The following is a 13,005-nucleotide window of genomic DNA, read 5'->3' on the forward strand; positions in this document are numbered from 1 at the left end:
GAATGGTGCACTTTCACCATCATGCCTTGCCCTCTTTGCACACTCTGAACTTGCCTTTACACACCTGCCCACAACATGATGTGTAGTTTTAGTTTTGGATTGAAATTAGTTTTGTTCATTATGGATTAGTACTTACTTAAACCGAATTATAAACTTTAGTGCTTTCTTCACTCAGTTACTGTTTTCTTGTTTTTGTTCATTTGGTTTTGCTTTTTGAGATGGAGTTTCACTCTTGTTAGGCTGGAGTGCAGTGGCACGATCTCAGCTCACTGCAACCTCTGCCTCCGGGGTTCAAGTGATTCTCCTGCCTCGGCCTCCCAAGTAGCTGGAGTTACAGGCACCCACCACCATGCCTGGCTAATTTTTGTATTTTTAGTAGAAATGGGGTTTCACCATGTTGGCCAGGCTGATCTCGAACTCCTGACCTCAGGTGATCCAACTGCCTCAGCCTCCCAATTACTATTATTTACTTTTTGTATCTTACATTTTTAATTCTGTGTGTGTGCATGTGTGTGTGAGGTAAATCATTCTCGATGAATTCATTGAGAGAGTCTGCCGTAAACTTACTGAATTATCACATAATGTAACAAATGCCATAGACAGGCTGGTTTAAACAACAGAAACTTATTTTCGCACAATTCCAGAGTCTGGAAGTTCAAGACCAAGGTGTTGGCAGGGTTGGTTTCTTCTGAATGTAGAAGGCTGTTTTCTCCCTGTATCTGCACGTGGTCTGCCTTGTGTATCTGTGTCCTAATTTCCTCTTCTTAGAAGGACACCAGTCATATTGGATTAGGACCCACCCATATGATTTCATTTTAACTTAATTACCTCTTTAAGAACCCTACCTCCAAATACCGTCCCGTTCTGAGCTACAGGGAGTTAGGACTTCAACATATGAATGTTGGAGGGACACAATTCCGCCCCTCATAGTCTTCATTTTGCTTTCACTTGAATGCTAGTTTGGTTAAATTTGGGAATCTCTATTCAAAATAATTTTCAGTCAGACTTTTGAAAAAATTCTTCAATTATTTTTAGTAACGTACACGACAGTTCTGGTGCCAGTCATATTCATGTTCCTTTATTGACTTGTTTCCTGTAGAAACGTTTAGGATCTTCTCTTGAATTTTATGACAATTTTCTGTGTTAGGGCCTTTTAAATTTTGTTTTGCTTGAAATTTAGTGGATGAGTTCAACTTGAAAACTCACTTTTCTTAGCTTTAGGAAATTTCCTTTTATTGTTTCTCTCATTAATCCCTCCCTCTATTTAATCTGTTTCCTCTTGCTGAAACTCTCATTAGAAGTTAGAATTTCTTTGTCCTTTTATGTTTATTCAAGGAGAATTCCTTAGCTCAATCTTACATGGAACTAATTTGCATTTCCTCTTCTTACAAGGACACCAGTCATATTGGATTAGGCCCGACCCATATGATTTCTTTTCAACTTAATTACCTCTTTAAGAATCCTACCTCCAAATACAGTCCCGTTTTGAGCTACTCAGTTCATCTACTGATTTTAAAATAATTACATTTATAATTTTTAAGATACCTAATTTTTTCATGTAGCCCATCCTTGCTTTATAAATGACATATCATGTTGTATCTCTCTGAGGATATCCATTATACTAACTTGGGGGAAGTCTTCTTTGTTTGCTCTACTCTACCAATTCGGTTTTCTTGGATATTTGTTCGTTTTTGTGTTGAGTTTGGTGTTTCACCTTCTTAGTGCTGGTTTTTCAACTATATTTAGGATTTTTGGTTATATGTTTACTATGTCATTTGGGACTTTCTGTTTTCCTTTTGGTGGATACCACCTCTGATTAAAGGAGCTTTCCCGCAGGGACTGTGGGGCAGGGATAGAGCCTGCTACCAGGTGTGTGCAGTGGCGGTGTGTCTCCTGTGCGGGCTCTTCCACTCCCTGTGGAAGTCACTGGTTCTGTGGGAAGTTCCCTGGAATTTCTGGCCCCTTAGTCTGGAGCCACACTGGAAAGTGAGGAAAGCTCCTAGCCCTGGACCCATCTTCTTATCCATCAACCTTGTGATAGCCCAGGGTGCCTCCCACTCTGCACATCCTCTGATTCCAAGTTTGGGATGTCCCAGGACAGCTCCTGCCTGGCCACACACTACTACACTGCCTGTGGCCAGGCCTTCTCGCTGTTAATCCACAGCTTTCTGCTTTCTCTCTGGAATTCTTCGAAGTTCCTCACTTGTTAATGGACACTTCTTTTCATGGTGTTGTTTTCAGTCTTCTCTCTAATTTATTTTCTTTTAAATCACTTTCTGGAGTTCTAGGGTCTGTTGGCAATCTCCAGCACTGTGCTGTCCAACACAGTAGCCATAACCGCACGTGGCTATTTAAGTTGAAATTATTTAAGATAAGTAGAGTGTAAAAGTCAGTTTCTCAGTCACAGAAGCCACATTCCAAATGCTTAAGAGCCACATGTGACTAGTGCCTCCACAGTGAACAGCATAGCTATAGAATCCTTCCATTGCTTGCAGAAAGGCCTCTTGGACAGCACTGCTCTAGATCTTCTGCATCTGAAAAGTGAAGAAATTCCTAAATCCCTTTTGAGATGCTATGAGGAATAGATGACAGTAAGCCCGTGTTGGGCACACAGCAGGGTGCTCAATCAGTACCAGCTGAACGCCCACTCAATGGTAAGTGAATTGGTGGTGCTGGGACTGGACCCTGCTGTTTCTGCCTCATTGTTCCCAGAATTACCATAAACGAGTGAACCATTGAGAAACAGAGGGCATGAAGGAGACCAGGCAAAAGCGCGAAGCAGGACAGTGAGCGTGACCTGAAAACACATGCCTTAAAACACTACCTTTATACCCCAAATCAGAAAAAGAGAGCTCAATTAGAAACAGTGATTTATTTAATCATCACAAAAACTTTGTCAGGAAGGCATTATTATTCTTCCCATGGTATGAATGAAGAGTGAAATAAATGCAGTCTACGAAAAATGGGCTAAATCTCTCACGCCACATAGTTAGGTCAACTGGAAGTTCATGGCTATGTTAGGACTAGAATCCACTGCTTCCTCATTCGTATTCCCTAAGATAACTAAAAATTAGTAAGTCATGGGGAAACACACATCACAAAGGTGACGAGGAAATACAAACCCAGATCTAACCCAAAACACTTCCACAGTGTGGTTCCAAAATTTGTTTGATCATGGTCCCCTCATAAAAAATTTTTGAGCAATACACACATGCACAAACACACACAGGTTTCTATAAAACATATTCACAATGATGCACTAAAAAGATAATAAATAGAATACGAGTCTCAATCTTCTGGCTCATACTCTAGCATTATTTCACATGTTTCCTAGGGGGCTCCCCACCTCCTACTCTCAGAACCACTGATCTAAACCATACCACATAAAAGAGGGAACATTTTGTAAGAGGGACTTGCAGGCTTGGGAATCTCAGCTTCCATCTGCTCATCTAAACCACTCTGGAAAGAAACGTAATTGGACCATAATATATTCAATGTCAGCCACATTCTTAGAGTAACTAGGACTTTTCACTATTTCTATGCACCAGTGGTCTGATATTTGTCATTGGCTCTTACTTCAAAAAGAGAATTAACTCTAACCTACCATTCAGAGGTTGCTCCTGACCACGCATTCCATCTGTGAAAGGCATGGAAATGGGCAAAGCAACATATAAGTGCATCAAGATGGTTCTTTTTTTCCAAGAAATAAAAACAAATGTCATCTTTACTGAAATGAAGTAAGACTTGATGAAACAAATGGCTCGTTTATTTACATCATCCAGATTTTTAAAAACTGGCCTCCTTGTTTTCATGGCCATTCACTGCTTGCTGTGATAACAGTGTTTTCAGCTTAAAAGCACTATGATGTGTTTGATTCTCTTTTGGGTGCAATTTCTCTCCTCTCTGTCCCTTTATCTCTGTTTCTGCCTCTCTCCCAATCAAAGGGAAGATACAGGTGTTATTATCCCCTTTTTATAGATGAAGAACTCTGTTTGAGAAGTTAGGTTACACAGCTAGTATATGGTAAAGTCAAACCTTGAACCCAGATTCTCTGTTCCAGAGTCAATGCTCTGATGGAAATTTTAACTAGTGGAATTGCTCTAGTCAGAATTTGATCTAGTTGGCATTATGTAGATGGGAGAGAGGACACGGTGGGGCTGAGCACCTGCAGAGCCAAAGTACCAGCTCAACTTTATCTTGCACTGAGAGATTAGCAGGGTTTTACAGAAACAGTATGACAGATTCAGAAGAGGCCGTGCCTACGTTTGCTATTCAGCTGTTACAAAGTCTTTAGGAGAAGCCTGGAGCAGCACAAATCCCCGAAGTGGGTATCACAGGGCCAGCAAATCGACATATGTAAATCAAATTGCAGATGTTCGGAGTGGATCAGTGGGATCGTCTTAGGAGGTGTTTCCATGGGCTGTGTAGTCTTTATAACTCTTCACCTGTGTCAACAACAGGCACCTCAATGTCTTTTGAATTTAGCCCTTCCTTTGTTCCTCCGCTTCTTATTGCCCCAGTTCAGATGTATTGCCTAGACTTTTTCAGAAGCCCCCCACCCAGTTTTCCCACTTCCCTTCCATTTGTTACACCACCACCAAAGTCATCTTTCAAAACCTGGATCTGATGATGGCACCCTTCAGCTCGCAGACCTCTGTTAGTGCCCCGTTACTATGAGATCGTGTTAAAAATTTTGACATCATTTTCAAATTTCTTTGTCTTGCTCCAAATTAACTTTCCCACTTCTTCTCCTACCATCCCACTTTCCTTTATCCTATCTACCAGCCTCTTCAGTCTAATCACTGTTCTCCAAAAATAGCCAGTACTTTCATGCCTCTACGCTTTGCTCATGCTCCCTCCTCTGCCTGGAATGTCCTCCGCCTCCTTCACCTCCTCCCTCTGGTGGAATCTTCCTCATCCTTCAATAAACAGCCCAGATGGCCTCTTCAGGGAAAGCCTCCATCCCTAACCTTTCCAGGTAGGATGTGATACTCTGCGCTGGGACCTTAAAACATGCTCTGGTTATGGGGACCTTTGTCTGGTTGTACACGTGTCTTTTTGGATCATCAGGTGGTGAAATCCTCTGTAAAAAAGAGAGCGTCTTATTCACCTTTGGGTCCTCAATGTTAGCACCTAGTAGGCATTTAGAAGTTGAAGTTGAATTTATTCATGTAAATGAATAATTTTGAGAGGTCTTGAAAGGGCTAAATTCCTACTATATCTGAGATAAGCTGCAAGAGATAAAGCACAAATTCAGCAAAGAAAAATTTACTTACTTAAGTCTATAGCCACTCTATCTAAACATAAAGATTGGATGCATTTTTATAATAGCTGGGAGCCTTTTTTTGGCTTTCCCAGTAAGTTTGTGCTGGGTCTATATTGTAATAACACTGGATTAGAATGAACAGTTATAGGTTTCTAGTCTTAGCTTTACTATTAATTAGCTGTGTGCCCTCTGACAAGTCAGTTCTCCTTTCTAGTTCCTTACTTATAGAATATTCATGTGAGGCAAATGATTTCTAAGGTGCTTTCTAATTCTGTAATTTGATAATTCTTATTTTTCAGTTAGGAAAACTAAGTCTTTACTTCCCTTTCAGCATGATGGACCTTAACCAACAAACAGTAAACTTTCTACATTGTCATAAAAACATCTTTGTCCTACTATGACCCTATTACCCAAAAATGTGGGTATTAGAAATGATGCAAGGTATTTTATGAGTGAGATCTCCTGCTATGGGGAAAAACAAACACAAAAAAAGGCAGACACAGCTAACAAACAAAAAACTCCTTATTGCTAAAACATCAGAGCTCTACTCCTTTGAAGTTGGAAGGCCTCACATCAAGAGAAGAAAAGAATCTCAGAAAGATTAGTTGATCTTTTGTGTTCACAAAGATGAAGGAGAGAATAAAGTGGTCAAGCCCCCCTGAAAGATGTTTCAGAGCAAAAGGAGATGCTTGCATGTCGAGTTTAAAACTCAGGTCCTCGGGGAAGGCATTCTACAAAGTGACACAGGTCCGAAAAGAATCAGAATCTTCAAGGTGGTGTCCCTTACTCGATGCTGTGACAATTACCCTTTATATAAGAAGAAATCTGAGAGTCCCCCAATATTCTGAAGTGCTGTATTCCAATTTCTTAAAGATAGTCTTGGTAGGGTGTGGTGTCTCACGCCTGTAATCCCAGCACTTTGGGAGGCCGAGGCGAGTGGATCACCTGAGGTGGGGACTTTGAGACCAGCCTGACCAACATGGAGAAACCCGGTCTCTAGTAAAAATATAAAATTAGCTGGGTGTGGTGGCGCATGCCTGTAATCCTAGCTACTCAGGAGGCTGAGGCAGGAGAATCTCTTGAACCCAGGAGGCGGAGGCTGCAGTGTTCAGAGATCATGCCATTGCACTCCAGCCTGGGTGACAAGAGTGAAACTCGGTCTCAAAAAACAAAACAAAACAAAACAAAAACAAAAAGTTGGTCTTTATATTTTAGAGCAATTTTAGGTTCGCAGCAAAATTGAGCGGAAGATACAGAGTTTCCATATCTCCCCTGCCCCCACACATGCATTGCCTCCCCCACTATCAACACCCTGTCAGAGTGGTACATTTGTTGCAATCAGTGAGCCTACAATGTTACATCATTATCTCCCAAAGTCTATAGTTGACATTAGAGTTCACTCCTATGGTTGTTCATTCTGTGGCTTGGACAAATGTATAATAAGATGTATCCACCATTATATTATCATACAGAATAATTTCACTGCCTTAAAAATCCTTTATGCTCCATCTATTCATCTCTTCTTCTCCGCTAGCCTCTGTCAACTACTGATCTTTTTACAGTCTCCATAGTTTTGCCTTTTCCAGAGTATCATATAGTTGACACCACATAGGATTGTAGCCTTTTCAGATTGGCTTCTTTCACTTACCAATGTGCATTTAAGGTTCTTCCATGGCTTTTCATGGTTTGAGAGTGCATTTCTTTTTAGCACTGAGTAATATTGCCCTGCCTGGATGTGCCACAGTTCATTTATCTATTCCACTACTGATGGCCATCTTGGTTGCTTTCAAGTTTTGACAATTATGAATAAACTGCCATAAACGTTTGTGTGCAGATTTTCATGAGAACATAGTTCTTGTGCAGACAATACTCATTTGGGTAAATACCAAAGGGTTTGATTTCTGGATTATATGATAAAAGTACATTTAGTTTTGTAAGAAACTGCCAAACTGTCTTCCCACGTGCCTGTACCACTTTGCATTTCCATCAGCAATAAATGAAAGCCCTTGTTGCTCCGCATCCTCATGAGCGTTTGGTGTTGTCAGTGTTTTGAATTTTGGCCATTCTAATACATGTGTAGTGGTATCTCATTGTTGTTCTAATTTGCAGTTTCCTAATCACATATGATATTGAGCATCTTTTCATTTTCTTATTTGCTCCCTGTATATGTTTGGTGAGGTGTCTGTTCAGGTCTTTTGACCATTTTTTAAATTGGGTTGTTCATCTTCTTATTCTTCAGTTTTGAGAGTTCTTTTTACATTTTGGATAACAGTCCTTTATCAGATGTGCCTTTTGCATATTTTCATATTTTCTTCCAGTCTGTTGCTTGTCTTCCCATTCTCTTGACAGCATCTCTTGCAGGTTTTTTTGCAGGACACTGCAAAAATGTTCTTCCTTTTTAAAATATACCTTTTCAAGCTAAACTCTACTTTTAAATTGCTTTAGCAGAAACATTAACTATCCAGAAATGTCTTTCCAGTCCACAGAGATAGGATTTGTTTTATTTGTATTTCCTGAACGTATGAAGTAGTAGAAATAGAAGTTAGAAAAATCACCTGTGTTCAAATTTGAGTTATAATTTTGAATGTCCATTTCAAATATTCATTGAGGGAATGTCTTGAGGTGGCAGACCTCAACCCTGTTTCCTAAATTTTGCTATATCTGATGCCATAGGTTAAGGGACTTCAACTAATATCCCATAAACCCATAGGATATGACATTTATTTCTTACTGAGCATACTTACTGTTATGGCAACGTTCGCCAGCTGGAATGTAGACTAAGTAGATGGTGAGATGCTTAGTCTGAGGAACTAAGCATGTGTGTGTGAGTGAGGAACACTTTCCTGAGAAGATTAGCCAGAACCTAAGAAAGGTTTCCTGTCTCCTAGAAGATGGGAGGATTTTGCCTCATGAGTATTTGTGAGAAAGTGGTTAAGGCAATAAGGAGCTCTGGTCAAAGGATGACACGGTACTGGAAAGGGGCCAAGTATATAGTATGACAACTGTGGATCTTTTTATAGACGTGGACCCTTTTATAGAGGCTGAAATGTGGTGCTGGAAGCTGTGTTATAGTTATTGTTGACTTGTTTGGTGATGTTTCTGTATGAATTTCTTCTAGTGAGTTGTCCCCAAATGCTAGAATTTGAAAGTGCAATAAGAAGTTCCAGAAGCTATAGGGCCAGTACACATGGACCACAAAACTTGATAACCATCAGGCCCTATAATATTTTCAGTCTGTAAAGAAAGATTGCATTATGCATACCCTCCTAGACCTGTGAAGGCAGAAATCATGAAATAAGCTTCATTACAAAAATTTTCCTAGCATAGGCTAGGAAAATCAAGTATCATGTTCTATTATGGCAATTGGAAGAAATATTGAAAATGAAGATCATGTTCCAGGGATTGGTAATCTTAAATACATGTCTATGAAAATAGTCCAAGGGGCCAGGCACATTTATTCAAAGATGAATTGGTGATGGTAGGAATATGAAAACTTTTAGCAAACTTTCAAATATCTGACGAACTGTCATATATATCAGGAGGGAAGAAATTCGTTCCAAGAAAGGGAGAAACTAGGACCAATAGACATTGCAGATAGATAGACCGACATTGTTTCAATGCAAAAGAAAATGAGCGTCTGAGAAGGTAGTGCATCCTTTTTCACTTTACAACAATTGGAAAATGAAATAATGTTTACAGTCCATGGTGAAAAAGAGTAGCACAATGGTTCCCACGTGCCTAAGGGCTGAGATGATTAATATCTTGCCAACCTGTAAGCCATTCCCAGCACAGTGATTGGGAAGCTCTGCATTGATGGGATTGCTGGTCTCTGATCATAGTAAATTCCCCACCTTAGGAACCCTTCAAGGAGAGTCTGGAAACAACCTGGATGGGGGTGTTGTAATGGCAATTTTAAAATGCTTTTAAATCTACGTACTTTTTATTATAGTTTCGTAAGTTCTGGCAAATGCACAGATTCACATAATCACCATCATGATCAACACACAGAACAGTCCTACCACCACCACCCCAAAATTATTTTGAGCTACCCTTTTATAGTCACACCTATTCCCATTCCTAAGCTCTTGCAACCACTGATCTGCTCTCTATCCCTATAGCTTTGCCTTTTCCAGAAGGCCATATAAGTGAAATCACACAGTATCTAGCCTTTTGAATAAGGTTCCTTTCACTTAGCTGAGTGCATTTGAGATTCATCCACACAGTTGACTCATCCGTGGTTTGTTTCTTTTTATTGCTGAGTGGTATTCAATTGTATGGTTGTGCCACCACGCCCATTCACTCACCAGCTGAAGAATACTCGGGGGACTTCTGGCTTCTAGCCCAACATTTTACATGAGATCACTTTAGGCCAGGTGTAGTGGCTCATGCCTGCAATCCCAGCACTTTGGGAGGCCGAGGCGGGCAGATCACGAGGTCAGGAAATCGAGACCATCCTGGGTAACACGGTGAAACCCCATCTGTACTTTAAAAAAAAAAAACAACATAGCTGAGTGTGGTGGCTGGCTACTTGGGAGGCTGAAGCAGGAGAATGGCACAAACCCGGGAGGTGGAGCTTGCAGTGAGCTGAGATCCTGCCACTGCACTCCAGTGTGGGCGAGAGAGCGAGATTCTCTCTCAAAAAAAAAAAAAAAAAAAAAAGTCACTTTGTCCTAACAAGTAAAACACTAAACAAACTGAAAACTAACAGTTCTTCTTAGCTCCATGAAATAATTGAAATCACAGGACAAACTGCTCTACCCGATTTGGGCAGACAGTAGATCAAATAACCCACAATTGATTGGAGCAGAAATTTCAGTGGGAGCCAGTGTTGAGTTAATTTAACCAGTACTTTAGAGCTGGCTTTAAACAAAAAATTACAAGAACATGCTAATAAGCAAAAAACAGAGTTTGAAGAGACAGAGTAAGCATCATCAGTACCAGACTCAGATATGACAGGGATGTTTGAATTATTACAACAGGAATTTTAAACAATTGTGATTAATATATTAAGGAATCTAGCGGAAAAAGTAGATACTATGCAAGAACAGATAGGTCATGAAAGCAGAGAGATGAAAATATTAAGAAAGAATATAAAATAAATGTTAGAAATCAACTTTGTAATGAAAATGAAGAAGGACTTTGATGGGCTTATTAGCCAACTGGACACAGCTGATGAAAGGATCAGTGAGCTTGAGGCTATGTCAATAGAAACTTCCCAAATTGAAAAGCAAAGGAAAAAAAGACTTATGATAAGTGGACCATAATATCCAAGAACTATGGGAAAATTATAAAAGATTTAAAAAACATACAATGAGCATACCAGAGGAGGAGAGAAAAAGAAACAGAAGAAATACTTGAAGCAATAAAGACTGAAAAGTTCCCAAAATTAATGTCAGACACCAAACTACAAATACAGGAAGCTCAGAGAACACCATGCAGTATAAATGGCTGTTATTTGGTTTGTTTCCAGTTTGGGGGCAATTATGAATAAATATGCTACAAATATTAATACACAGCATTGTTTTTTGTAAACATAACTCTTCATTTTTGAAGGTAAATATCTGAGTGGAATTTCTGGGTCATATGGTAAGTCTATGGGCAAGTTCGTAAGAAACTCCCCAGTCATGTGTCAAAGTGCCTGTGGGTTCCCACCAACCACATCCAGTTGCTCTGCATCTTCACCAGCATTTGCTGTGATCAGTCTCATTTTGCTGTTTCTTAAGTTTTAGCCATTTTAACAGATGTATAGTGGTATTTCAGTGTGACGTTAATTTGTACTTCTCTAATAAATAATGATGTTGAGCATTTTTTTAATGTGCTTTTTTGCTAACCATACATCTTCTTCAGTAAAGTGACTGTTCAAATCTTTTATCCATCTAAAAAATTGGATTGTTTTCTTATTGTGGAGTTTTGAGGGTTTGTTATATGTTCTGGAAACAAGTCAAAGGTGCTGTTAAAATCATCTGGAGAATGTTGACTTTTGTTTATTTTGGTAGGCAACCAGGCTGGTTAGGTTCATACCACAAGTTGTGTCTTGCCTTCTGAGGGCGGTGGTTCCAATGTCAAAGCCAAGAGGTAAAGAAGGAAAGAAAAACCCAGTAAACTCACTGGCATACATGCTATTCTTCTCTCAGGTAATAGTGTTTGTATTCTGCCCAGAGATTTTAGTTATAATCAGTGGAGGAGATAGACTGTAATGGGCTTACTTTGTCTTGTCCAGCACTAGTTCCGTAATGACAATTTATATACTGGATAGCGATTCTCCCAGATCATTAGACATCAAACCTGGCAACAAACCAGAATTACCAGAGACACTTTGTTTGCTTATTTACATATTTATTTTTGAGACAGGGTCTTAGTCTGTCACCCAGGCTGGAGTGCCATGGTATAATCATGGCTCGCTGTTTCCTCTACCTCCTGGACTTAAGTGATCCTCCCACCTCAGCCTTCTGAGTAGTTGTGATTACAGGCATGCACCAGCATGCCCAGGTAATTTTTAAAGTATTTTTTTGTAGAAGTGGGGTCTCACTATGTTGCCCAGGCTGGTCTCAAATTCCTGGGCTCAAGTGATCCTCCTGCATTGGACACACAAAATGCTGGTATTACAGGCGTGAGCCACCATGACTGGCTTCCTGGGAAGCGTGAAATAATATAGATTTAAGGGTTCCACCCTAGACCAATCTCCATTAGAAGCCCAATCATCTGTCAAAGATGCTTTCTGGTGTTTCTAATACAGTCAACCTGGGACTGATTTGGGGGCCCAAAGTTAGGGTTAAGCTTGGAAGTTTGTGAACTCCTGGATAGGACGATCTCCAAGGCCCTTTCCAGCCCTGAGATCCTCAGGCTCTATATTATTCAGAATATCCCATTCACAAAGATGCTTGTTAACGAGGCGCCATTCTATTCAGTTCCCTCAAAATTTCAACTGAAGCTATAGATCACATAGGTCATCTTGACAAAAATCCCAGAGAAGATTAAAAATATGTAACTGATAGCGGCTGGGCGCAGTGGCTCACGCCTGTAATCCCAGCATTTTGGGAGGCTGAGGCGGGCGGATCACGAGGTCAGGAGATCAAGATCATCCTGGTTAACACGGTGAAACCCCATCTCTACTAAAAATACAAAAATTAGCCAGGCATGGTGGCGGGCGCCTGTAGTCCCAGCTACTCGGGAGGCTGAGGCAGGAGAATGGCGTGAACCCGGGAGGCGGAGCTTGCAGTGAGCCGAGATTGCACCACTGCACTCCAGAATGGGTGACAGAGCGAGCCTCCGTCTCAGAACAAAACAAAACAAAACAAAACAAAAACAAAACAAAACAAAAACATGTAACTGATAGCAAGATCAAGGTATTAAAACCGACAGGAGAACGGATAGACTCCCCAGTCTGTAAGATTAGTTTCATGGAAATAACAACTTCTTGCAATAATAGCAGCAATAAAATTTAAATCTGCTTTATATAGTGCTTGCCAAGAGGAATATCATGTGTGCTCAAGTCCAAAGATTAGTGGTTTCATTAAGAGCCTCCTTTCCTCCCTAGGATCAGCTCTTTCCCATACATTTCACAAAATTCTTTTGGTTGAGTGCAGGTTCTGCTTATGTGCTAGGAATCACCAGAGAGTTTGAATTTGCTTTTCGTAAAAATTTATTTCTAAGGACCTCAGAAATCATCTCCTTGGGCTTACTTCTGTAAGGATGGAAGAGGAAACCAGCCCTGACAGGTTAAGTGCCTTATTAGGGAG

The sequence above is a fragment of the Papio anubis genome, chromosome 12 (assembly GCF_008728515.1).
Source record: "Papio anubis isolate 15944 chromosome 12, Panubis1.0, whole genome shotgun sequence".
NCBI lineage: Eukaryota > Metazoa > Chordata > Mammalia > Primates > Cercopithecidae > Papio > Papio anubis.